This window comes from Carica papaya, chromosome 5 (genome assembly GCF_054855325.1).
Source record: "Carica papaya isolate Zhongbai chromosome 5, ASM5485532v1, whole genome shotgun sequence".
NCBI classification, from domain to species: Eukaryota; Viridiplantae; Streptophyta; class Magnoliopsida; order Brassicales; family Caricaceae; genus Carica; species Carica papaya.
In genome coordinates, this window is record NC_142313.1 from 30915643 (window position 1) to 30943398 (window position 27756).

The window sequence follows — 27756 nt, forward strand, 5'->3', positions numbered from 1 at the left end:
AACAAATGACGGGAGGGGGAAGAAAGGAGAAGGAGTTTATGTATTTGCTGCGCAAAATTAAATAGGTGCGATCATACCAGCACTAATGCACCGGATCCCATCAGAACTCCGCAGTTAAGTGTGCTTGGGCGAGAGTAGTACTCGGATGGGTGACCTCTTGGGAAGTCCTCGTGTCGCACTAATTTTTTTTTCAGACGGGTCGTTGGACGTTACGCGCGACTGGAACTAGGGTCCACTGGTTTATACGCAAATGTGAGTCAATAAGCAGGGGCATTTTAATCGATATTAGAACGAGAATGGGAGGTGAAATGTTAACGCACAAGGAAACAAATGACGGGAGGGGGAAGAAAGGAGAAGGAGTGTATGTATTTGCAGCGCGAAATTAAACAGGTGCGATCATACCAGCACTAAAGCCCCGGATCCCATTAGAACTCCGCAGTTAAGTGTGCTTGGGCGAGAGTAGTACTCGGATGGGTGACCACTTGGGAAGCCCTCGTGTTGTACCTATTTTTTTTCGGATGGGTTGTTCGATGTTACGCGCGAATGGAATTATAAACTGCTGGTTCATTTGCAAAGGTGAGTCACGGATCCGGGGCATGTTACTTGATATTAGAACGAGAAAGAGAGATGCAGAGTGCACGCACAAGGAAACAAATGACGAAAGGGGGGATGGGAGGAGAAAGTGTGTATGTATTTGCAGTGCAGAATGAAACATGAGGGATCATACCAGCACTAATGCAACGGATTCTATCAGAACTCCGCAGTTAAGGGTGTTTGGGCGAGAAAAGTACTCGGATGGGTGACCTCATGCCAAGTCTTTATATTTCACCCATTTTCTTGGTAGGTCCTCGTGTTGCACCCATCTTTTTGTAGATGATTCTTTCGACGTTACACGCGACTTGATTTATGGTCCGCAGGTTTATTCGCAAATGTGAGTCACGGTGCCGTGGCATTTTACTTGATATTAGAACGAGTACGTGAGGTACAGTGCGCACGCACAAGGAAACAAATGACGGGAGGGGGAAGAAAGGAGAAGGAGTTTATGTATTTGCAGCGCGGAATTAAACGGGTGCGATCATACCAGCGCTAATGCACTGGATCCCATCAGAACTCTGCAGTTAAGTGTGCTTGGGCGAGTGTAGTACTCGCATGGGTGACCTCTTGGGAAGTCCTCGTATCGCAACAATTTTTTTTCAGATGGGTCGTTCGACGTTACGCGCGACTGGAACTATGGTCCGTTGGTTTATACGCAAATGTGAGTCAAGAATCAGGGGCATTTTAATCGATATTAGAACGAGAAGGAGAGGTGCAGTGTGAACGCACAAGGAAACAAATGATGGGAGGTGGGGAGGGAAGAAGGAGTGTATGTATTTTCAGCACGAAATTAAACATGTGCGGTCACACCAGCACAAATGCACCGGATCCCATCAGAACTACGCAGTTATGTGTGCTTTGGCGAAAGTAGTACAATGATGGGTTACCTCCTGGGAAGTTCTCGTGTTGCACCCATTTTTTTTTAGATGTGCCGTTCGACGTTACGCGCGACTTTAATTATGGTCCGCAGATTTATTCGCAAATGTGAGTCACGGTGCTGTGGCATTTTACCTGATATTTGAACGAGAACGAGAGGTGCAGTGCGCACGCACAAGGAAACAAATGACGGGAGGGGGAAGAAATGAGAAGGAGTGTATGTATTTGCAGCGCGAAATGAAACAGGTGCGATCATACCAGCACTAATGCAACGGATTCTATCAGAACTCCGTAGGTAAGGGTGCTTGGGCGAGAGTAGTACTAGCATGGGTTACCTCCTGCGAAGTCCTTATATTTCACCCATTTTCTTGTGAAGTCCTCGTGTTGCACCAATTTTTTTGCAGATGCTTCTTTCGACGTTACGCGCGACTTGTATTATGGTCCTCAGGTTTATTCGCAAATGTGAGTCACGGCGCTGTAGCATTTTACTTGATATTAGAACGAGAATGAGAGGTACAGTGCGCACGCACAAGGAAACAAATGACGGGAGGGGAAAGAAAGGGGAATGAGTTTATGAATTTGTAGCGCCAAATTAAATAGGTGCGATCATACCAGCACTAATGCACCGGATCCCATCAGAACTCCGCACTTAAGTGTGCTTGGGCGAGATTAGTACTCGGATGGGTGACCTCCTGGGAAGTCCTCGTGTCGCACCAAATTTTTTTCAGACGGGTCGTTCGACGCTACGCGCGTCTGGAACTAGGGTTCGCTGGTGTATACCAAAATGTGACTCAAGAAGCAGGAGCATTTTAATCTATATTAGAACGAGAAGGAGAGATAAAGTGTGAACGCACAAGGAAACAAATGACGGAGGGGGAAGAAAGGAGAAGGAGTGTATGTATTTGCAGCGCGAAATTAAACAGGTGCGATCATACCAGCACTAAAGCCCCGGATCCCATCAGAACTCCGCAGTTAGGTGTGCTTGGGCGAGAGTTGTACTCGGATGGGTGACCACTTGGGAATCCCTCGTGTTGCACCTTTTTTTTCTCGGATGGGTTGTTCGACGTTACGCGCGAATGGAATTATAAACCGCTGGTTCATTTACAAAGGTGAGTCACGGATCCGGGGCATATTACTTGATATTAGAACGAGAAAAAGAGATGCAGAGTGCACGCACAAGGAAACAAATGACGGGAGGGGGGATGGGAGGAGAAAGAGTGTATGTATTTGCAGTGCAGAATGAAACATGAGGGATCATATCAGCACTACTGCAACGGATTCTATCAGAACTCCGCAGTTAAGGGTGCTTGGGCGAGAAAAGTACTCGGATGGGTGACCTCCTGCGAAGTCCTTATATTTCACCCATTTTCTTGGGAGGTACTCGTGTTGCACCCATCTTTTTGCAGATGATTCTTTGGACGTTACGCGCGACTTGATTTATGGTCCGCAGGTTTAGTCGCAAATGTGAGTCACGGTGCCGTGGCATTTTACTTGATATTAGAACGAGTACGGGAGGTGCAGTGCGCACGCACAAGGAAACAAATGACGGGAGGATGAAGAAAAGGGAAGGAGTGTATGTATTTAAAGCGCAAAATTAAACAAGTGGCATCATACCAACACTAATGCACTGGATCCCATCAGAACTCTGCAGTAAAGCGTGCTTGGGCGAGAGTAGTACTCGGATGGGTGACCTCATGGAAAGTCCTCGTGTCGCACCAATTTTTTTCAGACGGGTCGTTCGACGTTACGCGCGACTTGAACTATGGTCCGCTAGTTTATACGCAAATGTGAGTCAAGAATCAGGGGCATTTTAATCGATATTAGAACGAGAAGGAGAGGTGCAGTGTGAACGCACAAGGAAACAAATGATGGGAGGCGGCGAGGGAAGAAGGAGTGTATGTATTTTCAGCACGAAATTAAACAGGTGCGGTCACACCAGCACGAATGCACCGGATCCCATCAGAACTCCGCAGTTAAGTGTGCTTTGGCGAAAGTAGTACAATGATGGGTTACCTCTTGGGAAGTTCTCGTGTTGCACCCATTTTCTTTTTTTCAGATGTGCCGTTCGACGTTACGCGCGACTTTAATTATGGTCCGCAGATTTATTCGCAAATGTGAGTGACGGCGTCGTGGCATTTTACTTGATATTTGAACGAAAACGAGAGGTGCAGTGCGCACGCACAAGGAAACAAATGACGGGAGGGGGAAGAAAGGAGAAGGAGCTTATGTATTTGCAGCGCGGAATTGAAGGGTTGCGATCATACAGGCACTAATGCGCCGGATCCCATCAGAACTCCGCAGTTAAGTGTGCTTGGGCGAGAGTAGTACTCGGATGGGTGACCTCTTGGGAAGTCCACGTGTCGCACCAATTTTTTTTCAGACGGGTTGTTTGACTTTACGCGCGACTGGAACAAGGGTCCGCTGGTTTATACGCAAATGTGAGTCAAGAAGCAGGGGCATTTTAATCGATATTAGAACGAGAAGGAGAGGTGCAGTGTGAACGCACAAGGAAACAATTGATGGGAGGGGGAGGGAAGGAGAAGGAGTGTATGTATTTTCAGCACGAAATGAAACAGGTGCGATAATACCAGCACCAATGCAACGGATTCTATCAGAACTCCGTAGGTAAGGGTGCTTGGGCGAGAGTAGTACTAGCATGGGTTACTTCCTGCGAAGTCCTTATATTTCACCCATTTTCTTATGAAGTCCTCGTGTTGCACCCATTTTTTTGCAGATGATTCTTTCAACGTTACGCGCGACTTGAATTACGGTCCTAAGGTTTATTCGCAAATGTGAGTCACGGCGCTGTAGCATTTTACTTGATATTAGAACGAGAACGGGAGGTGCAGTGCGCATGCACAAGGAAACAAATGACGGGAGGGGGAAGAAAGGGGAATGAGTTTATGTATTTGCAGCGCGAAATTGAACAGGTGCGATTATACCAGCACTAATGCACTGGATTCCATTAGAACTCCGCATTGAAGTGTGCTTGGGCGAGATTAGTACTCGGATGGGTGACCTCCTGGGAAGTCCTCGTGTTGCACCAATTTTTTTTCAGACGGGTCGTTCGAAGTTACGCGCGTCTGGAACTAGGGTCCGCTGGTTTATACGCAAATGTGAGTCAAGAAGTAGGGGCATTTTAATCGATATTAGAACGAGAATGAGAGGTGAAGTGTGAACGCACAAGGAAACAAATGACGGGAGGGGGAAGAAAGGAGAAGGAGTGTATGTATTTGCAGCGCGAAATTAAACAAGTGCGATCATACCAGCACTAATGCATCGGATCCCATCAGAACTCTGCAGTTAAGTGTGCTTGGGTGAGAGTAGTACTCGATGGGTGACCACTTGGGAAGCCCTCGTGTTGCACCCATTTTTTTCGGATTGGTTTTTCGACGTTACGCGCGAATGGAATTATAAACCACTGGTTCATTTGCAAAGGTGAGTCACGGTGCCGAGGCATATTACTTGATATTAGAACGAGAAAGAGAGATGCAGAGTGTACGCACAAGGAAACAAATGATGGGAGGGGGGGAGGGAAGAAGGAGTGTATGTATTTTCAGCACCAAATTAAACAGGTGCGGTCACACCAGCACAAATGCACCGGATCCCATCAGAACTCCGCAGTTAAGTGTGCTTTGGCGAAAGTAGTACAATGATGGGTTACCTCCTGGGAAGTTCTCGTGTTGTACCCATTTTCTTTTTTTCAGATGTGCCGTTCGACGTTACGCGCGACTTTAATTATGGTCCGCAGATTTATTCGCAAATGTGAGTCACGGCGCCGTGGCATTTTACTTGATATTTGAACGAGAAAGAGAGATGCAGAGGCACGCACAAGTAAACAAATGACGGGAGGGGGGATGGAAGGAGAAAGAGTGTATGTATTTGCAGTGCAGAATGAAACATGAGGGATCATACCAACTCTAATGCAACGGATTCTATCAGAACTCCGCAGTTAAGGGTGCTTGGGCGAGAAAAGTACTCGGATGGGTGACCTCCTGCGAAGTCCTTATATTTCACCCATTTTCTTGGGAGGTCCTCGTGTTGCACCCATCTTTTTGCAGATGATTCTTTCGACGTTACGTGCGTCTTGATTTATGGTCCGCAGGTTTATTCACAAATGTGAGTCACTGCGCCGTGGCATTTTACTTGATATTAGAACAAGTACGGGGGGTGCAGTGCGCACGCACAAGGAAATAAATGACGGGAGGAGGAAGAAAAGAGAAGGAGTGTATGTATTTGAAGCACAAAATTAAACAAGTGGCATCATAACAGCATTACTGCACTGGATCCCATCTAAACTCTGCAGTTAAGTGTGCTTGGGCGAGAGTAGTACTCGGATGGGTGACCTCTTGGGAAGTTCTCGTATTGCAACAAGTTTTTTTCAGATGGGTCGTTCGACGTTACGCGCGACTGGAACTATGGTCCGCTGGTTTATAGGCAAATGTGAGTCAAGAATCAGGGCCATTTTAATCGATATTAGAACGAGAATGAGAGGTGCAGTGTGAACGCATAAGGAAACAATTGATGGGAGGGGGAGGGAAGGAGAAGGAATGTATGTATATTCCGCACAAAATGAAACAGGTGCGATCATACCAGCACTAATGTTCCGGATCCCATCAGAACTCCGTAGTTAAGTGTGCTTGGGCGAGAGTAGTACTCGGATGGGTGACCTCCTGGGAAGTTCTCGTGTCGCAACAATTTTTTTTCAGACGGGTCGTTCGACGTTACGCAGGACTGGAACTAGGGTCCGCTGGTTTATACGCAAATGTGAGTCAAGAAGAATGGGCATTTTAACCGATATTAGAACGAAAAAGAGAGGTGCAGTGTGAACGCACAAGGAAACAATTGATGGGAGGGGGAGGGAAGGAGAAAGAGTGTATGTATTTTCAGCACGAAATGAAACAGGTGCGATCATACCAGCACTAATGCAACGGATTCTATCAGAACACCGCAAGTTAAGGGTGCTTGGGCGAGAGTAGCACTAGCATGGGTGACCTCCTACGAAGTCCTTATATTTCACCCATTTTCTTAGGAAGTCCTCGTGTTGCACACATTTTTTTGCAGATGATTCTTTCGACGATACGCGCGACTTGAATTATGGTCCTCAGGTTTATTCACAAATGTGAGTCACGGCACCGTAGCATTTTTCTTTATATTAGAAAGAGCACGTTACGCAGGACTGGAACTAGGGTCCGCTGGTTTATACGCAAATGTGAGTCAAGAAGAATGGGCATTTTAACCGATATTAGAACGAAAAAGAGAGGTGCAGTGTGAACGCACAAGGAAACAATTGATGGGAGGGGGAGGGAAGGAGAAGGAGTGTATGTATTTTCAGCACGAAATGAAACTGGTGCGATCATACCAGCACTAATGCAACGGATTCTATCATAACTCCATAGGTAAGGGTGCTTGGGCGAGAGTAGTACTAGCATGGGTTACCTCCTGCGAAGTCCTTATATTTCACCAATTTTCATGTGAAGTCCTCGTGTTGCACACATTTTTTTGCAGATGATTCTTTCGACGTTACGCGCGACTTGAATTATGGTCCTCAGGTTTATTCACAAATGTGAGTCACGGCGCCGTGGCATTTTACTTGATATTTGAACGAGAACGAGAGGTGCAGTGCGCACGCACAAGGAAACAAATGACGGGAGGGGGAAGAAAGGTGAATGAGTTTATGTATTTGCAGCGCGAAATTAAACAGGTGTGATCATACCAGCACTAATGCACTGGATCCCATCAGAACTCCGCAGTGAAGTGTGCTTGGGCGAGATTAGTACTCGGATGGGTGACCTCCTAGGAAGTCCTCGTGGTGCACCAATTTTTTTTCAGACGGGTCGTTCGACGTTACGCGCGTCTGGAACTAGGGTCCGTTGGTTTATACGCAAATGTGAGTCAAGAAGTAGGGGCATTTTAATCGATATTAGAACAAGAATGAGAGGTGAAGTGTGAACGCACAAGGAAACAAATGACGGGAGGGGGAAGAAAGGAGAAGGAGTGTATGTATTTGCAGCGCGAATTTAAACAGGTGCAATCATACCAGCACTAAAGCCCTGGATCCCATCAGAACTCCGCAGTTAAGTGTGCTTGGGCGAGAGTAGTACTCGAATGGGTGACCACTTGGGAAGCCCTCGTGTTGCACCTATTTTTTTTCAGATGGGTTGTTCGACATTACGCGCGAATGGAATTATAAACTGCTGGTTCATTTGCAAAAGTGAGTCACGGCGCCGTGGCATTTTACTTGATATTTGAACGAGAACGAGAGGTGCAGTGCGCACGCACAAGGAAACAAATGACGGGAAGGGGGATGGAAGGAGAAAGAGTGTATGTATTTGCAGTGCAGAATGAAACATGAGGGATCATACCAGCACTAATGCAACGGATTCTATCAGAACTCCGCAGTTAAGGGTGCTTGGGCGAGAAAAGTGCAGTACTCGGATGGGTGACCTCCTGCGAAGTTGTTATATTTCACCCATTTTCTTGGGAGGTCCACGTGTTGCACCCATCAATTTGCAGATGATTCTTTCGACGTTACGCGCGAATGGAATTATAAACCGCTGGTTCATTTGCAAAGGTGAGTCACGGTGCCGTTGCATTTTACTTGATATTAGAAGGAGTACGGGAGGTGCAGTGCGCACGCACAAGGAAACAAATGACGGGAGGAGGAAGAAAAGAGAAGGAGTGTATATATTTGAAGCGCAAAATTAAACAAGTGGCATCATACCAGCACTAATGCACTGGATCCCATCAGAACTCTACAGTTAAGTGTGCTTGGGCGAGAGTAGTACTCGGATGGGTGACCTCTTGGGAAATTCTCGTATCGCAATAATTTTTTTTCAGATGGGTCGTTCGACGTTACGCGCGAATGGAACTATGGTCTGCTGGTTTATACGCAATTGTGAGTCAAGAATCAGGGGCATTTTCATCGATATTAGAACGAGAAGGAGATGTGCAGTGTGAACGCACAAGGAAACAAATGATGGGAGGGGGGGAGGGAAGAAGGAGTGTATGTATTTTCCGCACGAAATTAAACAGGTGCGATCACACCAGCAAAAATGCACCGGATCCCAACAGAACTCCGCAGTTAAGTGTGCTTTGGCGAAAGTAGTACAATGATGGGTTACCTCTAGGGAAGTTCTCGTGTTCCATCCATTTTCTTTTTTTCAGATGTGTTGTTCGACGTTACGCGCGACTTTAATTATGGTCCGCAGATTTATTCGCAAATGTGAGTCACGGCGCCGTGGCATTTTACTTGACATTTGAACGAGAACGAGAGGTGCAGTGCGCATGCACAAGGAAACAAATGACGGGAGGGGTAAGAAAGGAGAAGAAGTTTATGTATTTGCAGCGCGAAATTAAACAGGTGCGATCATACCAGCACTAATGCACCGGATCCCATCAGAACTCTGCAGTTAAGTGTGCTTGGGCGAGAGTAGTATTCGGATGGTTGACCTCCTGGGAAGTCCTCGTGTCGCGCTAATTTTTTCTTTCAGACGGGTCGTTCGACGTTACGCGCGACTGGAACTATGGTCCACTGGTTTATACGCAAATGTGAGTCAAGAAGCAGGGGCATTTTAATCGAAATTAGAAAGAGAAGGAGAGATGCAGAGTGCACGCACAAGGAATCAAATGACGGGAGGGGGGATGGAGGGAGAAAAAGTGTATGTATTTGCAGCGCAGAATAAATCATGAGCAATCATACCACCAACAATGCAACGGATTCTATCAGAACTCTGCAAGTTAAGGGTGCTTGGGCAAAAGTAGCACTAGGATGGGTGACCTCCTGCGAAGTCCTTTTATTTCACCCATTTTCTTAGGAAGTCCTCGTGTTGCACCCATTTTTTTGCAGATGATTCTTTCGACGATACGCGCGACTTGAATTATGGTCCTCAGGTTTATTTGCAAATGTGAGTCACGGCGCCGTGGCATTTTACTTGATATTAGAACGAGTACGGGAGGTGCAATGCGCACGCACAAGGAAACAAATGACGGATGAGGAAGAAAAGAGAATGAGTGTATGTATTTGAAGCGCAAAAATAAACAAGTGGCATCATACCAGCACTAATGCACTGGATCCTATCAGAACTCTGCAGTTAAGTATGCTTTGGCGAGAGTAGTACTCGGATGGGTGACCTCTTAGGAAGTCCTCGTATCGCAACTATTTTTTTTAGATGGGTCGTTCGACGTTACGCGCGACTGGAACTATGGTCCGCTGGTTTATACGCAAATGTGAGTCAAGAATCAGGGGCATTTTAATCGATATTAGAACGAGAAGGAGAGGTGCAGTGTGAACGCACAAGGAAACAAATGATGGGAGGGGGGGAGGGAAGAAGGAGTGTATGTATTTTCAGGCATAAAATTAAACAGGTGCGGTCACACCAGCACAAATGCACCGGATCCCATCAGAACTCCGCAGTTAATTGTGCTTGGGCGAGCGCAGTACTCGGATGTGTGACGACTTGGGAAGCCCTCGTGTTGCACCTATTTTTTTTCGGATGGGTTGTTCGACGTTACGCGCGAATGGAATTATAAACCGCTGGTTCATTTGCAAAGGTGAGTCACGGCGCCGTGGCATTTTACTTGATATTTGAACGAGAACGAGATGTGCAGTGCGCACGCACAAGGAAACAAATGACGGGAGGGGGAAGAAAGGAGAAGGAGTTTATGTATTTACAGCGCGAAATTATAAAGTTGCGATCATACCAGAACTAATGCACCGGATCCCATCAGAACTCCGCAGTTAAGTGTGTTTTGGCGAGAGTAGTACTCGGATGGGTGACCTCCTGGGAAGTCCTCGTGTCGCACTAATTTTTTTTTCAGACGGGTCGTTCGACGTTATGCGCAACTGGAACTAGGGTCCACTGGTTTATACGCAAATGTGAGTCAAGAAGCAGGGGCATTTTAATCGATATTAGAACGAGAATGAGAGATGCAAAGTGCACGCACAAGGAAACAAATGACGGGAGAGGGGATGGAGGGAGAAAAAGTGTATGTATTTGCATCGCAGAATGAAACATGAGCCATCATACCAGCACCAATGCAACGGATTCTATCAGAACTCCGCAAGTTAAGGGTGCTTGGGCGAGAGTAGCACTAGCATGGGTGACCTCCTACGAAGTCCTTATATTTCACCCATTTTCTTAGGAAGTCCTCGTGTTGCACCCATTTTTTTGCAGATGATTCTTTCGACGATACGCGCGACTTGAATTATGGTCCTCAGGTTTATTCATAAATGTGAGTCACGGCACCGTAGCATTTTACTTGATATTAGAACGAGCACGGGAGGTGCAGTGCGCACGCACAAGGAAACAAATGACGGGAGGGGGAAGAAAGGAGAAGGAGTTTATGTATTTACAGCGCTGAATTATACGGGTGCGATCATACCAGCACTAATGCACCGGATCCCATCAGAACTCCGCAGTTAAGTGTGCTTGGGCGAGAGTAGTACTCGGATGGGTGACCTCTTGGGAAGTCCTCGTGTCTCACAAATTTTTTTTCAGACGGGTCGTTCGACGTTACGCGCGACTGGAGCTAGGGTCCGTTGGTTTATACGCAAATGTGAGTCAAGAAGCAGGGGCATTTTAATCGATATTAGAACGAGAAGGAGAGGTGCAGTGTGAACACACAAGGAAACAATTGATGGGAGGGGGAGGGAAGGAGAAGGAGTGCATGTATTTTCAGCATGAAATGAAACAGGTGCGATCATACCAGCACTAATGCAACGGATTCTATCAGAACTCCGTAGGTAAGGGTGCTTGGGCGAGAGTAGTACTAGCATGGGTTACCTCCTGCTAAGTCATTATTTTTCACCCATTTTCTTGTGAAGTCCTCGTGTCGCACCAATTTTTTTTCAGACGGGTCGTTCGACGTTACGCGCGTCTGGAACTAGGGTCCGCTGGTTTATACGCAAATGTGAGTCAAGAAGCAGGGGCATTTTAATCGATATTAGAACGAGAATGAGAGGTGAAGTGTGAACGCACAAGGAAACAAATGACGGGAGTGGGAAGAAAGGAGAAGGAGTGTATGTATTTGCAGCGCGAAATTAAACAGGTGCGATCATACCAGCACTAAAGCTCCGAATCCCATCAAAACTCTGCAGTTAAGTGTGCTTGGGCGAGGGTAGTACTCGGATGGTTGACCACCTGGGAAGCCCTCGTGTTGCACCCATTTTCTTTTTTACAGATGTGCCGTTCGACGTTACGCGCGACTTTAATTATGGTCCGCAGATTTATTCGCAAATGTGAGTCACGGCACCGTGGTATTTTACTTGATATTTGAACGAGAACGAGAGGTGCAGTGCGACCACACAAGGAAAGAAATGACGGGAGGGGGAAGAAAGGAGAAGGAGTTTATGTATTTGCAGCGCGAAATTAAACAGTTGCGATCATACCAGCACTAATGCACCGGATCCTATCAGAACTCCGCAGTTAAGTGTGTTTTGGCGAGAGTAGTACTCGGATGGGTGACCTCCTGGGAAGTCCTCGTGTCGCACTAATTTTTTTTTCAGACGGGTTGTTCGACGTTACGCGCGACTGGAACTAGGGTCCACTGGTTTATACGCAAATGTGAGTCAAGAAGCATGGGCATTTTAATCGATATTAGAACGAGAAGGAGAGATGCAGAGTGCACGCACAAGGAAACAAATGACGGGAGGGGGGATGGAGGGAGAAAAAGTGTATGTATTTGCAGCGCAGAATGAAACATGAGCCATCATACCAGCACCAATGCAACGGATTCTATCAGAACTCCGCAAGTTAAGGGTGCTTGGGCGAGAGTAGCACTAGCATGGGTGACCTCCTACGAAGTCCTTATATTTAACCCATTTTCTTAGGAAGTCCTCGTGTTGCACCCATTTTTTTGCAGATGATTCTTTCGACGATACGCGCGACTTGAATTATGGTCCTCAGGTTTATTCCTAAATGTGAGTCACGGCACCGTAGCATTTTGCTTGATATTAGAACGAGCACGGGAGGTGCAGTGCGCACGCACAAGGAAACAAATGACGGGAGGGGGAAGAAAGGAGAAGGAGTTTATGTATTTGCAGCGCTGAATTATACGGGTGCGATCATACCAGCACTAATGCACCGGTTCCCATCAGAACTCCGCAGTTAAGTGTGCTTGGGCGAGCACAGTACTCAGATGTGTGACGACTTGGGAAGCCCTCGTGTTGCACCTATTTTTTTTCAGATGGGTTGTTCGACGTTACGCGCGAATGGAATTATAAACCGCTGGTTCATTTGCAAAGGTGAGTCACGGTGCCGGGGCATATTACTTGATATTAGAATGAGAAAAAGAGATGCAGAGTGCACGCACAAGGAAACAAATGACGGGAGGGGGGATGGGAGGAGAAAGAGTGTGTGTATTTGCAGTGCAGAATGAAACATGAGGGATCATACCAGCACTAATGCAACGGATTCTATCAGAACTCCGCAGTTAAGGGTGCTTGGGCGAGAAAAGTACTCGGATGGGTGACCTCCTGCAAAGTCCTTATATTTCACCCATTTTCTTGGGAGGTCCTCGTGTTGCACCCATCTTTTTGCAGATGATTCTTTCGACGTTACGCACGACTTGATTTATGGTCCGCAGGTTTATTCGCAAATGTGAGTCACGGCGTCGTGGCATTTTACTTGATATTAGAACGAGTACGGGAGGTGCAGTGCGCACGCACAAGGAAACAAATGACAGGAGGGGGAAGAAAAGAGAAGGAGTGTATGTATTTGCAGCGCGAAATTAAACAGTTACGATCATAACAGCACTAATGCACCGGATCCCATCAGAACTCCGTAGTTAAGTGTGCTTCGGCGAGAGTAGTACTCGGATGGGTGATCTCCTGGGAAGTCCTCGTGTCGCAACAATTTTTTCTCAGACAGGTCGTTCGACGTTTCGCGCGACTTGAACTAGGGTCCGCTGGTTTATACGCAAATGTGAGTAAAAAAGAAGGGGCATTTTAATCAATATTAGAATGAGAAGGAGAGGCGCAGTGTGAACGCACAAGGAAACAAATTATGGGAGGGGGAGGGAAGGAGAAGGAGTGCATGTATTTTCAGCACGAAATGAAACAGGTGCGATCATGCCAGCACTAATGCAACAGATTCTATCAGAACTCCGTAGGTAAGGGTGCTTGGGCGAGAGTAGTACTAGCATGGGTTAACTCCTGCGAAGTCCTTATATTTCACCCATTTTCTTGTGAAGTCCTCGTGTCGCACTAATTTTTTTTTAGACGGGTCGTTCGATGTTATGCTCGTCTGGAACTAGGGTCCGCTGGTTTATACGCAAATGTGAGTCAAGAAGCAGGGGCATTTTAATCGATATTAGAACGAGAATGAGAGGTGAAGTGTGAACGCACAAGGAAACAAATGACGGGAGGGGGAAGAAAGGAGAAGGAGTGTATGTATTTGCAGTGGGAAATTAAACAGGTGTGATCATACCAGCACTAAAGCTCCGGATCCCATCAGAACTCCACAGTTAAGTGTGCTCGGGCGAGATAGTACTCGGATGGGTGTCCACCTGGGTAGCCCTCGTGTTGCACTTATTTTTTTTCGGATGGGTCGTTCGACGTTACGCGCGAATGGAATTATAAACCGCAGGTTCATTTGCAAAGGTGAGTCACGGTGCCGGGGCATATTACATGATATTTGAACGAGAAAGAGAGATGCAGAGTGCACGCAAAAGGAAACAAATGACGGGAGGGAGGATGGGAGGAGAAAGAGTGTATGTATTTGCAGTGCAGAATGAAACATGAGGGATCATACCAGCACTAATGCAACGGATTCTATCAGAACTCCGCAGTTAAGGGTGCTTGGGCGAGAAAAGTACTCGGATGGGTGACCTCCTGCGAAGTCCTTATATTTCACCCATTTTCTTCGGAGGTCCTCGTGTTGCACCAATCTTTTTGCAGATGATTCTTTCGACGTTACGCGCGACTTGAATTATGGTCCGCAGGTTTATTCGTAAATGTGAGTCACGGCGCCGTGGCATTTTACTTGATATTAGAACGAGTACAGGAGGTGCAGTGCGCACGCACAAGGAAACAAATGACGGGAGGGGGAAGAAAAGAGAAGGAGTTTATGTTTTTACAGCGCTGAATTATACGGGTGCGATTATACCAGCACTAATGCAACGGATCCCATCAGAACTCCGCAGTTAAGTGTGCTTGGGCGAGAGTAGTACTCAGATGGGTGACCTCCTGGGAAGTCCTCGTGTCGCACCAATTTTTTTTTAGACGGGTCGTTCGACGTTACGCGCGACTTGAACTAGGGTCCGCTGGTTTATACGCAAATGTGAGTAAAAAAGAAGGGGCATTTTAATCGATATTAGAACGAGAAGGAGAGGTGCAGTGTGAACGCACAAGCAAACAAATTATGGGAGGGGGAGGGAAGGAGAAGGAGTGTATGTATTTTCAGGACGAAATGAAACAGGTGCGATCATACCAGCACTAATGCAACAGATTCTATCAGAACTCCGTAGGAAAGGGTGCTTGGGCGAGAGTAGTACTAGCATGGGTTACCTCCTGCGAAGTCCTTATATTTCACCCATTTTCTTGTGAAGTCCTCGTGTCGCACCAATTTTTTTTTAGACGGGTCGTTTGACGTTACGCTCGTCTGGAACTAGGGTCCGCTGGTTTATACGCAAATGTGAGTCAAGAAGCAGGGGCATTTTAATCGATATTAGAACGAGAATGAGAGGTGAAGTGTGAACGCACATGGAAACAAATGACGGGAGGGGGAAGAAAGGAGAAGGAGTGTATGTATTTGCAGCGCGAAACTAAACAGGTGCGATCATACCAGCACTAAAGCCCCGGATCCCATCAGAACTCCGCAGTTAAGTGTGTTTGGCGAGATTAGTACTCGGATGGTTGACCTCCTGGGAAGTCCTCGTGTCGCACCAATTTTTTTTCAGACAGGTCGTTCGACGTTACGCACGTCTGGAACTAGGGTCCGCTGGTTTATAGGCAAATGTGAGTCGAGAAGCAGGGGCATTTTAATCGAAATTAGAACGAGAATGAGAGGTAAAGTGTGAACGCACAAGGAAACAAATGACGGGAGGGGGAAGAAAGGAGAAGGAGTGTATGTATTTGCAGCGCGAAATTAAACAGGTGCGATCATACCAGCACTAAAGCTCCGGATCCCATCAGAACTCCGCAGTTAAGTGTGCTTGGGCGAGAGTAGTACTCGGATGGGTGTCCACCTGGGAAGCCCTCATGTTACACCTATTTTTTTTTTTCGGATGGGTTGTTTCGACGTTACGCGCGACTTGATTTATGGTCCGCAGGTTTATTCGCAAATGTGAGTCATGGCGTCGTGGCATTTTACTTGATATTAGAACGAGTACGGGAGGTGCAGTTCGCACGCACAAGGAAACAAATGACGGGAGGAGGAAGAAAAGAGAAGGAGCGTATGTATTTGAAGCGCAAAATTAAACAAGTGGCATCATACCAGCAATAATGCACTGGATCCCGTCAGAACTCTGCAGTTAAGTGTGCTTGGGCGATAGTAGTACTCGGATGGGTGACCTCTTGGGAAGTCCTCATATCGCAACAAGTAAACAGGTGCGATCACACCAGCACTAATGCATCGGATCCCATCAGAACTCTGCAGTGAAGTGTGCTTGGGCGAGATTAGTACTCGGATGGGTGACCTCCTGGGAAGTCCTCGTGTCGTACCAATTTTTTTCAGACGGGTCGCTCGACGTTACGCGCGTCTGGAACTAGGGTCCACTGGTTTATACGCAAATGTGAGTCAATAAGCAGGGGCATTTTAATCGATATTAGAACAAGAATGAGAGGTGAAGTGTGAACGCACAAGGAAACAAATGACGGGAGGGGGAAGAAAGGAGGAGTGTATGTATTTGCAGTGCGAAATTAAATAGGTGCGATCATACCAGCACTAAAGCTCCGGATCCCATCAGAACTCCGCAGTTAAGTGTGCTTGGGCGAGAGTAGTACTCGGATGGGTGACCACTTGGGAAGCCCTCGTGGTGCACTTATTTTTTTTCGGATGGGTTATTCGACGTTACGCGTAAATGGATTTATAAACCACTGGTTCATTTGCAAAGGTGAGTCACGGTGCCGGGGCATATTACTTGATATTAGAACGAGAAAGAAAGATGCAGAGTGCACGCACAAAGAAACAAATGACGGGAGGGGGAAGAAAGGAGAAGGAGTTTATGTATTTGCAGCGCGAAATTAAACAGGTGTGATCGTACCAGCACTAATGCAACCGATCCCATTATAACTCCGCAGTTATGTGTGCTTGGGCGAGAGTAGTACTCGGATGGGTGACCACTTGGGAAGTACTCGTGTTGCACCCATTTTTTTGCAGATGATTCTTTATACGTTACGCGCGACTTGAATTTTGGTCCTCAGGTTTATTCGCAAATGTGAGTCACGGCGTAATAACATTTTACTTGATATTAAAACGAGCACGGGAGGTGCAGTGTGCACGCATAAGGAAACAAATGACGGGAGGGGTAAGAAAGGAGAAGGAGTTTATGTATTTGCAGCGCAAAATTAAACGGATGCGATCATACCAGCACTAATGCAACGGATCCCATCATAACTCTGCAGTTAAGTGTGCTTGGGCGAGATTAGTACTGGGAAGTTCTCATGTTGCACCCATTTTTTTTTCAGATGTGCCATTCGACGTTACGCACGACTTTAATTATAGTCCGCAGATTTATTCGAAAATGTGAGTCACTGCGCCGTGGCATTTTACTTGATATTTAAACGAGAACGAGAGGTGCAGTGCACACGCACAAGGAAACAAATGACGGGAAGGGGAAGAAAGGAGAAGGAGTGTACTATTTGCAGCGCAAAATTAAATAGGTGCCATCATACCAGCACTAATGCACCGTATCCCATCAGAACTCAACAGTTAAGTGTGCTTGGGCGGGAGTAGTACTCGGATTGGTGACCTCCTGGGAAGTCCTCGTGTTGCACCCATTTTTTTTCGGATGGGTCGTTCGACGTTACGCGCGAATGCAATTATAAACCGCTGGTTCATTCGCAAAGGTGAGTCACGATACTAGGGCATTTTACTTGATATTAGAACGAGAAGGAGAGAAGCAGAGTGCACGCACAAGGAAACAAATAACGGGAGAGGGGATGGAGGGAGAAAGAGTGTATGTATTTGCAGCGCAGAATGAAACATGAGCGATCATACCAGCACCAATGCAACGGATTCTATCAGAACTCCGCAAGTAAAGGGTGCTTGGGTGAGAGTAGCACTAGGATGGGTGACCTCATGCGAAGTCCTTATATTTCACCTATTTTCTTAGGAAGTCCTCGTGTTGCACCCATTTTTTTGCAGATGATTCTTTCGACGTTACGCGCAACTTGAATTATGGTCCTCAGGTTTATTCGCAAATGTGAGTCACGGCACCGTAGCATTTTACTTGATATTAGAACGAGCACGGGAGGTGCGGTGCGCACGCACAAGGAAACAAATGACGGGAGGGGGAAGAAAAGAGAAGGAGTTTATGTATTTGCAGCGCAGAATTAAACCGGTGTGATCATACCAGCACTAATGCACCGGATCCCATCAGAACTCCGCAGTTAAGTGTGCTTGGGCGAGAGTAGTACTCGGATAGGTGACCTCCTGGGAAGTTCTCGTGTCGAATCAATTTTTTTTCAGACGGGTCGTTCGAAGTTACGCGCGACTGGAACTAGGGTCCGCTGGTTTATACGCAAATGTGAGTCAAGAAGCAGGGGCATTTTAATCGATATTAGAACGAGAATGAGAGGTGAAGTGTGAACGCACGAGGAAACAAATGACGGGAGGGGGAAGAAAGGAGAAGGAGTGTATGTATTTGCAGCGCGAAATTAAACAGGTGCGATCATACCAGCACTAAAGCTCCGGATCCCATCAGAACTCCGTAGTTAAGTATGCTTGGGTGATGGTAGTACTCGGATGGGTGACCTCTTGGGAAGTCCTCGTATCGCAACAATTTTTTTCAGATGGGTCGTTCGACGTTACGCGCGACTGGAACTATGGTCCGCTTGTTTATACGCAAATGTGAGTCAAGAATCTGCGGCATTTTAATCGATATTAGAACGAGAAGGAGAGGTGCAGTGTAAACGCACAAGGAAACAAATGATGGAAGGGGGGGAGGGAAGAAGGAGTGTATGTATTTTCAGCACGAAATTAAACAGGTGCGATCACACCAGCACAAATGCACCGGATCCCATCAGAACTCCGCAGTTAAGTGTGCTTTGGCGAAAGTAGTACAATGATGGGTTACCTCAAGGGAAGTTCTCGTGTTGCACCCATTTTCTTTTTTTCAGATGTGCCGTTCGACGTTACGCGCGACTTTAATTACGGTCCGCAGATTTATTCGCAAATGTGAGTCACGGCGCCGTAGCATTTTACTTGATATTTGAACGAGAACGAGAGGTGCAGTGCGCACGCACAAGGAAACAAATAACGGGAGGGGGAAGAAAGAAGAAGTAATTTATGTATTTGCAGCGCGAAATTAAACAGGTGCGATCATACCAGCACTAATGCACCGGATCCCATCAGAACTCCGCAGATAAGTGTGCTTGGGCGAGAGTAGTACTCGGACTGGAGACCTCATGGGTAGTCCTCGTGTCGCACTAACTTTTTTTTCAGACGGGTCGTTCGACGTTACGCGCGAATGGAATTATAAACCGCTGGTTCATTCGCAAAGGTGAGTCACGATGCTAGGGCATTTTACTTGATATTAGAACGAGAAGGAGAGATGCATAGTGCACGCACAAGGAAACAAATGACAGGAGAGGGGATGGAGGGAGAAATAGCGTATGTATTTGCAGCACAGAATGAAACATGACCGATTAAACCAGCACCAATGCAACGGATTCTATCAGAGCTCTGCAAGTTAAGGGTGCTTGGGCGAGAGTAGCACTAGGATGGGTGACCTCATGCGAAGTCCTTATATTTCACCTATTTTCTTAGAAAGTCCTTGGGTTGCACCCATTTTTTTACAGATGATTCTTTCGACGTTACGCGCAACTTGATGGTCCTCAGGTTTATTCGCAAATGTGAGTCATGGCACCGTAGCATTTTACTTGATATTAGAACGAGCACGGGAGGTGCAGTGCGCACGCACAAGGAAACAAATGACGGGAGGGGGAAGAAAGGAGAAGGAGTTTATGTATTTGCAGCGCGAAATTAAACGGGTGCAATCATACCAGCACTAATGCACCGGATCCCATCAGAACTCCGCAGTTTAGTGTGCTTGGGGGAGAGTAGTACTCGGATGGGTGACCTCCTGGGAAGTTCTCGTGTTACACCCCTTTTCTTTTTTTAAGATGTGCCGTTCGACGTTACGCACGACTTTAATTATGGTCCGCAGATTTATTCGCAAATGTGAGTCACGGCGCCGTGGCATTTTACTTGATATTTAAACGAGAACGAGAGGTGCAATGCGCACGCACAAGGAGAGGTGCAATGCGCACGCACAAGGAAACAAATGACGGGAGGGGGAAGAAAGGGGAAGGAGTTTATGTATTTACAGCGCGAAATTAAATAGGTGCGATCATACCAGCATTAATGCACCGGATCCAATCAGAACTCCGCAGTTAAGTGTGCTTGGGCGAGAGTAGTACTCAGATGGTTGACCTCCTGGGAAGTCCTCGTGTTGCACTAAATTTTTTTTTTCAGACAGGTCGTTCGACGATACGCGCGACTGGAACTAGGGTCCGCTGGTTTAAACGCAAATGTGAGTCAAGAAGCAGGGGCATTTTAATTAATATTAGAGCGAGAAGGAGAGATGCAGAGTGCACGCACAAGGAAACAAATGACGGGAGGGGGCATGGAGGGAGAAAAAGTTTATGTATTTGCAGCGCAGAATGAAACATGAGCAATCATAACAGCGCCAATGCAACGGATTCTATCAGAACTCCACAAGTTAAGGGTGCTTGGGCGAGAGTAGCACTAGGATGGGTGACCTCCTGCGAAGTCCTTATATTTCACCAATTTTCTTAGGAAGTCCTCGTGTTGCACCCATTTTTTTGTAGATGATTCTTTCGACGATACGCACGACTTGAATTATGGTCCTCAGGCTTATTCGCAAATGTGAGTCACGGCACTGTAGCATTTTACTTGATATTCGAACGAGAACGGGAGGTGCAGTGCGCACGCACAAGGAAACAAATGACGGGAGGGAGAAGAAAGGAGAAGGAGTTTATGTATTTGCAGCGCGAAATTAAACGGGTGCAATCATACCAGCACTAATGCAACGGATCCCATCAGAACTCCGCAGTTAAGTGCGCTTGGGCGAGAGTAGTATTCGGATGGGTGACCTCCTGGGAAGCCCTCGTGTTACACCCATTTTCTTTTTTTCAAATGTGTCGTTCGACGTTACGCGCGACTTTAATTATTGTCCGCAGATTTATTCACAAATATGAGTCACGGCGCCGTGGCATTTTACTTGATATTTGAACGAGAACGAGAGGTGCAGTGCGCACGCACAAGGAAACAAATGACGGGAGGGGGAAGAAAGGAGAAGGAGTTTATGTATTTGCAGCGCGAAATTAAACAGATTCGATCATACCAGCACTAATGCACCGGATCCCATCAGAACTCCGCAGTTAAGTGTGCTTGGGCGAGAGTTGTACTCGAATGGGTGACCTCCTGGGAAGTCCTTGTGTCGCACTAATTTTTTTTTTTCAGACGGGTCATTCGACGTTACGCGCGACTGGAACTAGGGTCCACTGGTTTATACGCAAATGTGAGTCAAGAAGCAGGGGCATTTTAATCGATATTAGAACGAGAAAGAGAGATGCAGAGTGCACGCACAAGGAAACAAATGACGGGAGGGGGGATGGAGGGAGAAAAAGTGTATGTATTTGCAGCGCAGAATGAAACATGAGCAATCATACCAGCACCAATGCAACGGATTCTATCAGAACTCCACAAGTTAAGGGTGCTTGGGTGAGAGTAGCACTAGGATGGGTGACCTCCGGCGAAGTCCTTATATTTCACCCATTTTCTTAGGAAGTCCTCGTGTTGCACCTATTTTTTTGCAGATGATTCTTTTGACTATACGTGCGACTTGAATTATGGTCCTCAGGTTTATTCGCAAATGTGAGTCACGGCACCGTAGCATTTTACTTGATATTAGAACGAGCACGGGAGGTGCAGTTCGCGCGCACAAGGAAACAAATGATGGGAGGGGGAACAAAGGAGAAGGAGTTTATGTATTTGCAGCGCGGAATTAAATGGGTGCGATCATACCAGCACAAATGCACCGGATCCCATCAGAACTCCGCAGTTAAGTGTGCTTTGGCGAAAGTAGTACAATGATGGGTTACCTCCTAGGAAGTTCTCGTGTTGCACCCATTTTCTTTTTTTCAGATGTGCCGTTCGACGTTACGCGCGACTTTAATTATGGTCCGCAGATTTATTCGCAAATGTGAGTCACTGCGCCGTGGCATTTTACTTGATATTTAAACGAGAACGAGAGGTGCAGTGCGCACGCACAAGGAAACAAATGACGGAAGGGGGAAGAAAGGAGAAGGAGTTTATGTATTTGCAGCGCAAAATTAAACAGGTGCGATCATACCAGCACTAATGCACCGGATCCCATCAGAACTCCGCAGTTAAGTGTTCTTGGGCGGGAGTAGTACTCGGATGGGTGTCCTCTTGGGAAGTCCTCGTGTCGCACTAATTTTTTTTTTCAGACGGGTCGTTCGACGTTACGCACGATTGGAACTAGGGTCCACTTGTTTATAAGCAAATGTGAGTCAAGAAGCAGGGGCATTTTAATCGATATTAGAACAAGAAGGAGAGATGCAGAGTGCACGCACAAGGAAACAAATGACGGGAGGGGGGATGGAGGGAGAAAAAGTGTATGTATTTGCAGCGCAGAATGAAACATGAGCAATCATATCAGCACCAATGCAACGGATTCTATCAGAACTCCGCAGGTTAAGGGTGCTTGGGCGAGAGAAGCACTAGGATGGGTGACCTCCTGCGAAGTCCTTATATTTCACCCATTTTCTTAGGAAGTCCTCGTGTTGCACCCATTTTTTTGCAGATGATTCTTTCGACGATACGCGCGACTTGAATTATGGTCCTCAGGTTTATTCGCAAATGTGAGTCATGGCATCATAGCATTTTACTTTATATTAGAACGAGCACGGGAGGTGCAGTTTGCCCGCACAAGGAAACAAATGACGGGAGGGGGAAGAAAGGAGAAGGAGTTTATGTATTTGCAGCGCGAAATTAAACAAGTGGGATCATACCAGCACTAATGCACCGGATCCCATCAGAACTTGCAGTTAAGTGTGCTTGGGCGAGAGTAGTCCTCGGATGGGTGACCTCTTGGGAAGTCCTCGTGTCGCACTAATTTTTTTTTTTAGACGGGTCGTTCGACGTTACGCGCGACATGATTTATGGTCCGCAGGTTTATTCGCAAATGTGAGTCACGGCGCCGTGGCATTTTATTTGATATTGGAACGAGTACGTGAGGTGCAGTGCGCACGCACAAGGAAACAAATGACGGGAGGAGGAAGAAAAGAGAAGGAGTGTATGTATTTGAAGCGCAAAATTAAATAAGTGGCATCATACCAGCACTAATGCACTGGATCCCATCTTAACTCTGCAGTTAAGTGTGCTTGGTCGAGAGTAGTACTCGGATGGGTGACCTCTTGGGAAGTCCTCGTATCGCAACAATTTTTTTTTCAGATGGGTCGTTCGACGTTAGGCGCGACTGGAACTATGGTCCGCTGGTTTATACGCAAATGTGAGTCAAGAATCAAGGGCATTTTAATCGATATTAGAACGAGAAGGAGAGGTGCAGTGTGAACGCACAAGGAAACAAATGATGGGAGGGGGGGAAGGAAGAAGGAGTGTATGTATTTTCAGCACGAAATTAAACAGGTGCGGTCACACCAGCACAAATGCACCGGATCCCATCAGAACTCCGCAGTTAAGTGTGCTTTGGCGAAAGTAGTACAATGATGGGTTACCTCCTGGGAAGTTCTCGTGTTGCACCCATTTTCTTTTTTCCAGATGTGCCGTTCGATGTTACGCGCTACTTTAATTATGATCCGTAGATTTATTCGCAAATGTGAGGGGGGGAGGGAAGAAGGAGTGTATGTATTTTCAGAATTAAACAGGTGCGGTCATACTAGCACTAATGCATCAGATTCTATCAGAACTCCGTAGGTAAGGGTGCTTGGGCGAGAGTAGTACTAGCATGGGTTACCTCCTGCGAAGTCCTTATATTTCACCCATTTTCTTGTGAAGTCCTCGTGTTGCACCCATTTTTTTGCAGATGATTCTTTCGACGTTACGCGCGACTTGAATTATAGTCCTCAGGTTTATTCGCAAATGTGAGTCACGGCGCTGTAGCATTTTCTTGATATTAGAACGAGAACGGGAGGTGCAGTGCGCACGCACAAGGAAACAAATGACGGGAGGGGGAAGAAAGGAGAAGGAGTTTATGTATTTGTAGCGCGAAATTAAACAGGTGCGATCATACCAGCACTAATGCACCGGATCCCATCAGAACTCCGCAGTTAAGTGTTCTTGGGCGAGAGTAGTACTCGGATGGGTGTCCTCCTGGGAAGTCCTCGTGTCGCACTAATTTTTTTTTTCAGACGGATCGTTCGAAGTTACGCGCGACTGGAACTAGGGTCCACTTGTTTATACGCAAATGTGAGTCAAGAAGCAGGGGCATTTTAATCGATATTAGAACAAGAAGAAGAGGTGAAGTGTGAACGCACAAGGAAACAAATGACCGGAGGGGGAAGAAAGGAGAAGGAGTGTATGTATTTGCATCGCGAAATTAAACAGGTGCGATCATACCAGCACTAAAGCCCCGGATCCCATCAGAACTCCGCACTTAAGTGTGCTTGGGCGAGAGTAGTACTCGGATGGGTGACAACTTGGGAAGCCCTCGTGTTGCACCAATTTTTTTTCGGATGGGTTGTTCGACGTTACGCGCGAATGGAATTATAAACCGCTGGTTCATTTGCAAAGGTGAGTCACGGTGCCGGGGCATATTACTTGATATTAGAACGTGAAAGAGAGAAAAAGAGTGCACGCACAAGGAAATAAATGACGGGAGGGGGGATGGGAGGAGAAATAGTGTATGTATTTGCAGTGCAGAATGAAACATGAGGGATCATACAAGCACTAATGCAACGGATTCTATCAGAACTCCGCAGTTAAGGGTGCTTGGGCGAGAAAAGTACTCAGATGGGTGACCTCCTGCGAAATCCTTATATTTCACCCATTTTCTTAGGAGGTCCTCGTGTTGCACCCATCTTTTTGCAGATGATTCTTTCGACGTTACGCGCGACTTGATTTATGGTTCGCAGGTTTATTCGCAAATGTGAGTCACGGCGCCGTGACATTTTACTTGATATTTGAACGAGTACGGGAGGTGCAGTTCGCGCGCACAAGGAAACAAATGATGGGAGGGGGAAGAAAGGAGAAGGAGTTTATGTATTTGCAGCGCGGAATTAAATGGGTGCGATCATACCAGCACAAATGCACCGGATCCCATCAGAACTCCGCAGTTAAGTGTGCTTTGGCGAAAGTAGTACAATGATGGGTTACCTCCTAGGAAGTTCTCGTGTTGCACCCATTTTCTTTTTTTCAGATGTGCCGTTCGACGTTACGCGCGACTTTAATTATGGTCCGCAGATTTATTCGCAAATGTGAGTCACTGCGCCGTGGCATTTTACTTGATATTTAAACGAGAACGAGAGGTGCAGTGCGCACGCACAAGGAAACAAATGACGGAAGGGGGAAGAAAGGAGAAGGAGTTTATGTATTTGCAGTGCAAAATTAAACAGGTGCGATCATACCAACACTAATGCACCGGATCCCATCAGAACTCCGCAGTTAAGTGTTCTTGGGCGAGAGTTGTACTCGGATGGGTGACCTCCTGGGAAGTCCTCGTGTCGCACCAATTTTTTTTCAGACGGGTCGTTCGACGTTACGCGCGACTGGAACTAGGGTCCGCTGGTTTATAAGCAAATGTGAGTCAAGAAGCAGGGGCATTTTACTTGATATTTGAACGAGTACGGGAGGTGCAGTGCGCACGCACAAGGAAATAAATGACGGGATGAGGAAGAAAAGAGAAGGAGTGTATGTATTTGAAGCGCAAAATTAAACAAGAGGCATCATACCAGCACTAATGCACTGGATCCCATCAGAACTCTGTAGTTAAGTGTGCTTGGGCGAGAGTAGTACTCGGATGGGTGACCTCTTGGGAAGTCCTCGTATCGCAACAATTTTTTTCAGATGGGTCGTTCGACTGGAACTAGAGTCCGCTGGTTTATACGCAAATGTGAGTCAAGAAGCAGGGGCATTTTAATCGATATTAGAACGAGAAGGAGAGGTGCAATGTGAACGCACAAGCAAATAATTGATGGGAGGGGGAGGGAAGAAGAAGGAGTGTATGTATTTTCAACACGAAATGAAACAGGTGCGATCATACCAGCACTAATGCAACGGATTCTATCTGAACTCCGTAGGTAAGGGTGCTTTGGCGAGAGTAGTACTAGCATGGGTTACCTCCTGCGAAGTCCTTATATTTCACCCATTTTCTTGTGAAGTCCTCGTGTTGCACCCATTTTTTTGCAGATGATTCTTTCGACGTTACGCGCGACTTGAATTATGGTCCTCAGGTTTATTCGCAAATGTGAGTCACGGTGCCGAGACATTTTACTTGATATTAGAACGAGAACGGGAGGTGCAGTGCGCACGCACAAGGAAACAAATGACGGGCTGGGGAAAAAACGAGAAGGAATTTATGTATCTGCAGCGGGGAATTAAAAGGGTGCGATCATACCAGCACTAATGCACCGGATCCCATCAGAACTCCGCAGTTAAGTGTGCTTGGGTGAGAGTAGTACTCGGATGGGTGACCTCCTGGGAAGTCCTCGTGTCGCACCAATTTTTTTTCAGACGGGTCGTTCGACGTTACGCGCGACTGGAACTAGGGTCCGCTGGTTTATACGCAAATGTAAGTCAAGAAGCAGGGGCATTTTAATCGATATTAGAACGAGAAGAAGAGGTGCAGTGTGAACGCACAAGGAAACAATTGATGGGAGGGGGAGGGAAGGAGAAGGAGTGTATGTATTTTCAACACGAAATGAAACAGGTGCGATCATACCAGCACTAATACAACGGATTGTATCAGAACTCCATAGGTAAGGGTGCTTTGGCGAGAGTAGTACTAACATGGGTTACCTCCTGCGAAGTCCTTATATTTCACCCATTTTCTTGTGCAGTCCTCGTGTTGCACCCATTTTTTTGCAAATGATTCTTTCAACGTTATGCGCGACTTGAATTATGGTCCTCAGGTTTATTCGCAAATGTGAGTCACGGTGCCGTGACATTTTACTTGATATTAGAACGAGAACGGGAGGTGCAGTGCGCACGCACAAGGAAACAAATGACGGGAGGGGGAAGAAATGAGAAGGAATTTATGTATTTGCAGCGCGGAATTAAACGGGTGCGATCATACCAGCACTAATGCACCGGATCCCATCAGAACTCCGCAGTTAAGTATTCTTGGGCGAGAGTAGTACTCGGATGGGTGACCTCCTGGGAAGTCCTCGTGTCGCACCAATTTTTTTTCAGACGGGTCGTTCGACGTTACGCGCGACTGGAACTAGGGTCCGCTGGTTTATAAGCAAATGTGAGTCAAGAAGCAGGGGAATTTTAATCGATATTAGAACGAGAAGAAGAGGTGCAGTGTGAACGCACAAGGAAACAATTGATGGGAGGGGGAGGCAAGGAGAAGGAGTGTATGTATTTTCAGCACGAAATGAAACAGGTTCGATCATACCAGATGCAACGGATTCTATCAGAACTCCGTAGGTAAGGGTGCTGTGGCGAGAGTAGTACTAGCATGGGTTACCTCCTGCGAATTCCTTATATTTCACCCATTTTCTTGTGAAGTCCTCGTGTTGCACCCATTTTTTTGCAAATGATTCTTTCGACGTTACGCGCGACTTGAATTATGGTCCTCAGGTTTATTCGCAAATGTTAGTCACGGTGCCGTGACATTTTACTTGATATTAGAGCGAGAACGGGAGGTGCAGTGCGCACGCACAAGGAAACAAATGACGGGAGGGGGAAGAAAGGGGAATGAGTTTATGTATTTGCAGCGCGAAATTAAATAGGGGCGATCATACCAGCACTAATGCACCGGAACCTATCAGAACTCCGCAGTTAAGTGTGCTTGGGCGAGATTAGTACTCGGATGGGTGACCTCCTGGGAAGTACTCGTGTCGCACCAATTTTTTTTCAGACGGGTCGTTCGACGTTACGCACGTCTGGAACT

General features: G+C 46.7%; 10 non-coding genes and 42 pseudogenes across 10 annotated transcripts; all 52 read left to right on the forward strand.

The window, feature by feature from the left end:
- The first annotated feature begins 63 nt into the window (after nucleotides 1-63).
- LOC148263678 (5S ribosomal RNA) lies at nucleotides 64-182 on the forward strand. The gene has a single exon (XR_015820878.1). It is a non-coding gene; the product is annotated as a 5S ribosomal RNA (ribosomal RNA).
- Nucleotides 183-388: 206 nt separating this feature from the next.
- On the forward strand, nucleotides 389-507 carry LOC148263679 (5S ribosomal RNA). The gene has a single exon (XR_015819850.1). It is a non-coding gene; the product is annotated as a 5S ribosomal RNA (ribosomal RNA).
- Nucleotides 508-1067: 560 nt separating this feature from the next.
- LOC148263680 (5S ribosomal RNA) lies at nucleotides 1068-1186 on the forward strand (annotated as a pseudogene).
- A 204-nt stretch (nucleotides 1187-1390) lies between these two features.
- Nucleotides 1391-1509, forward strand: LOC148263681 (5S ribosomal RNA; annotated as a pseudogene).
- A 559-nt stretch (nucleotides 1510-2068) lies between these two features.
- LOC148263682 (5S ribosomal RNA) lies at nucleotides 2069-2187 on the forward strand. The gene has a single exon (XR_015820171.1). It is a non-coding gene; the product is annotated as a 5S ribosomal RNA (ribosomal RNA).
- A 204-nt stretch (nucleotides 2188-2391) lies between these two features.
- On the forward strand, nucleotides 2392-2510 carry LOC148263683 (5S ribosomal RNA; annotated as a pseudogene).
- Nucleotides 2511-3070: 560 nt separating this feature from the next.
- Nucleotides 3071-3189, forward strand: LOC148263684 (5S ribosomal RNA; annotated as a pseudogene).
- A 203-nt stretch (nucleotides 3190-3392) lies between these two features.
- On the forward strand, nucleotides 3393-3511 carry LOC148263685 (5S ribosomal RNA; annotated as a pseudogene).
- Nucleotides 3512-3720: 209 nt separating this feature from the next.
- LOC148263686 (5S ribosomal RNA) lies at nucleotides 3721-3839 on the forward strand (annotated as a pseudogene).
- A 559-nt stretch (nucleotides 3840-4398) lies between these two features.
- Nucleotides 4399-4517, forward strand: LOC148263687 (5S ribosomal RNA; annotated as a pseudogene).
- Nucleotides 4518-4722: 205 nt separating this feature from the next.
- LOC148263688 (5S ribosomal RNA) lies at nucleotides 4723-4840 on the forward strand (annotated as a pseudogene).
- A 203-nt stretch (nucleotides 4841-5043) lies between these two features.
- Nucleotides 5044-5162, forward strand: LOC148263689 (5S ribosomal RNA; annotated as a pseudogene).
- An 887-nt stretch (nucleotides 5163-6049) lies between these two features.
- LOC148263690 (5S ribosomal RNA) lies at nucleotides 6050-6168 on the forward strand. The gene has a single exon (XR_015820538.1). It is a non-coding gene; the product is annotated as a 5S ribosomal RNA (ribosomal RNA).
- Nucleotides 6169-7172: 1004 nt separating this feature from the next.
- On the forward strand, nucleotides 7173-7291 carry LOC148263691 (5S ribosomal RNA; annotated as a pseudogene).
- Nucleotides 7292-7496: 205 nt separating this feature from the next.
- Nucleotides 7497-7615, forward strand: LOC148263692 (5S ribosomal RNA). Its single transcript, XR_015820192.1, has one exon. It is a non-coding gene; the product is annotated as a 5S ribosomal RNA (ribosomal RNA).
- Nucleotides 7616-8181: 566 nt separating this feature from the next.
- Nucleotides 8182-8299, forward strand: LOC148263693 (5S ribosomal RNA; annotated as a pseudogene).
- A 532-nt stretch (nucleotides 8300-8831) lies between these two features.
- Nucleotides 8832-8950, forward strand: LOC148263694 (5S ribosomal RNA; annotated as a pseudogene).
- An 885-nt stretch (nucleotides 8951-9835) lies between these two features.
- On the forward strand, nucleotides 9836-9954 carry LOC148263695 (5S ribosomal RNA; annotated as a pseudogene).
- A 205-nt stretch (nucleotides 9955-10159) lies between these two features.
- LOC148263696 (5S ribosomal RNA) lies at nucleotides 10160-10278 on the forward strand (annotated as a pseudogene).
- Nucleotides 10279-10840: 562 nt separating this feature from the next.
- LOC148263697 (5S ribosomal RNA) lies at nucleotides 10841-10959 on the forward strand (annotated as a pseudogene).
- Nucleotides 10960-11518: 559 nt separating this feature from the next.
- LOC148263698 (5S ribosomal RNA) lies at nucleotides 11519-11637 on the forward strand (annotated as a pseudogene).
- Nucleotides 11638-11846: 209 nt separating this feature from the next.
- Nucleotides 11847-11965, forward strand: LOC148263699 (5S ribosomal RNA; annotated as a pseudogene).
- Nucleotides 11966-12527: 562 nt separating this feature from the next.
- Nucleotides 12528-12646, forward strand: LOC148263700 (5S ribosomal RNA; annotated as a pseudogene).
- Nucleotides 12647-13206: 560 nt separating this feature from the next.
- LOC148263701 (5S ribosomal RNA) lies at nucleotides 13207-13325 on the forward strand (annotated as a pseudogene).
- A 559-nt stretch (nucleotides 13326-13884) lies between these two features.
- LOC148263702 (5S ribosomal RNA) lies at nucleotides 13885-14002 on the forward strand (annotated as a pseudogene).
- Nucleotides 14003-14562: 560 nt separating this feature from the next.
- Nucleotides 14563-14681, forward strand: LOC148263703 (5S ribosomal RNA). Its single transcript, XR_015820480.1, has one exon. It is a non-coding gene; the product is annotated as a 5S ribosomal RNA (ribosomal RNA).
- Nucleotides 14682-15240: 559 nt separating this feature from the next.
- LOC148263704 (5S ribosomal RNA) lies at nucleotides 15241-15358 on the forward strand (annotated as a pseudogene).
- Nucleotides 15359-15563: 205 nt separating this feature from the next.
- On the forward strand, nucleotides 15564-15682 carry LOC148263705 (5S ribosomal RNA; annotated as a pseudogene).
- A 334-nt stretch (nucleotides 15683-16016) lies between these two features.
- Nucleotides 16017-16135, forward strand: LOC148263706 (5S ribosomal RNA; annotated as a pseudogene).
- Nucleotides 16136-16336: 201 nt separating this feature from the next.
- On the forward strand, nucleotides 16337-16455 carry LOC148263707 (5S ribosomal RNA). The gene has a single exon (XR_015819825.1). It is a non-coding gene; the product is annotated as a 5S ribosomal RNA (ribosomal RNA).
- Nucleotides 16456-16660: 205 nt separating this feature from the next.
- Nucleotides 16661-16779, forward strand: LOC148263708 (5S ribosomal RNA; annotated as a pseudogene).
- Nucleotides 16780-17291: 512 nt separating this feature from the next.
- On the forward strand, nucleotides 17292-17410 carry LOC148263709 (5S ribosomal RNA; annotated as a pseudogene).
- A 561-nt stretch (nucleotides 17411-17971) lies between these two features.
- Nucleotides 17972-18090, forward strand: LOC148263710 (5S ribosomal RNA; annotated as a pseudogene).
- Nucleotides 18091-18295: 205 nt separating this feature from the next.
- Nucleotides 18296-18414, forward strand: LOC148263711 (5S ribosomal RNA; annotated as a pseudogene).
- A 203-nt stretch (nucleotides 18415-18617) lies between these two features.
- Nucleotides 18618-18736, forward strand: LOC148263712 (5S ribosomal RNA; annotated as a pseudogene).
- A 209-nt stretch (nucleotides 18737-18945) lies between these two features.
- On the forward strand, nucleotides 18946-19064 carry LOC148263713 (5S ribosomal RNA; annotated as a pseudogene).
- A 558-nt stretch (nucleotides 19065-19622) lies between these two features.
- LOC148263714 (5S ribosomal RNA) lies at nucleotides 19623-19741 on the forward strand (annotated as a pseudogene).
- Nucleotides 19742-19975: 234 nt separating this feature from the next.
- On the forward strand, nucleotides 19976-20094 carry LOC148263715 (5S ribosomal RNA; annotated as a pseudogene).
- A 564-nt stretch (nucleotides 20095-20658) lies between these two features.
- Nucleotides 20659-20777, forward strand: LOC148263716 (5S ribosomal RNA; annotated as a pseudogene).
- Nucleotides 20778-20986: 209 nt separating this feature from the next.
- Nucleotides 20987-21105, forward strand: LOC148263717 (5S ribosomal RNA; annotated as a pseudogene).
- Nucleotides 21106-21669: 564 nt separating this feature from the next.
- On the forward strand, nucleotides 21670-21788 carry LOC148263718 (5S ribosomal RNA; annotated as a pseudogene).
- A 209-nt stretch (nucleotides 21789-21997) lies between these two features.
- On the forward strand, nucleotides 21998-22116 carry LOC148263719 (5S ribosomal RNA). The gene has a single exon (XR_015820574.1). It is a non-coding gene; the product is annotated as a 5S ribosomal RNA (ribosomal RNA).
- Nucleotides 22117-22679: 563 nt separating this feature from the next.
- LOC148263720 (5S ribosomal RNA) lies at nucleotides 22680-22797 on the forward strand (annotated as a pseudogene).
- Nucleotides 22798-23328: 531 nt separating this feature from the next.
- Nucleotides 23329-23447, forward strand: LOC148263721 (5S ribosomal RNA; annotated as a pseudogene).
- A 473-nt stretch (nucleotides 23448-23920) lies between these two features.
- LOC148263722 (5S ribosomal RNA) lies at nucleotides 23921-24039 on the forward strand. Its single transcript, XR_015820565.1, has one exon. It is a non-coding gene; the product is annotated as a 5S ribosomal RNA (ribosomal RNA).
- A 207-nt stretch (nucleotides 24040-24246) lies between these two features.
- Nucleotides 24247-24365, forward strand: LOC148263723 (5S ribosomal RNA; annotated as a pseudogene).
- A 560-nt stretch (nucleotides 24366-24925) lies between these two features.
- On the forward strand, nucleotides 24926-25044 carry LOC148263724 (5S ribosomal RNA; annotated as a pseudogene).
- Nucleotides 25045-25253: 209 nt separating this feature from the next.
- LOC148263725 (5S ribosomal RNA) lies at nucleotides 25254-25372 on the forward strand (annotated as a pseudogene).
- A 206-nt stretch (nucleotides 25373-25578) lies between these two features.
- Nucleotides 25579-25696, forward strand: LOC148263726 (5S ribosomal RNA; annotated as a pseudogene).
- A 546-nt stretch (nucleotides 25697-26242) lies between these two features.
- On the forward strand, nucleotides 26243-26361 carry LOC148263727 (5S ribosomal RNA). Its single transcript, XR_015821176.1, has one exon. It is a non-coding gene; the product is annotated as a 5S ribosomal RNA (ribosomal RNA).
- A 559-nt stretch (nucleotides 26362-26920) lies between these two features.
- LOC148263728 (5S ribosomal RNA) lies at nucleotides 26921-27039 on the forward strand (annotated as a pseudogene).
- Nucleotides 27040-27593: 554 nt separating this feature from the next.
- Nucleotides 27594-27712, forward strand: LOC148263729 (5S ribosomal RNA; annotated as a pseudogene).
- The last annotated feature ends 44 nt before the right edge of the window (nucleotides 27713-27756 follow it).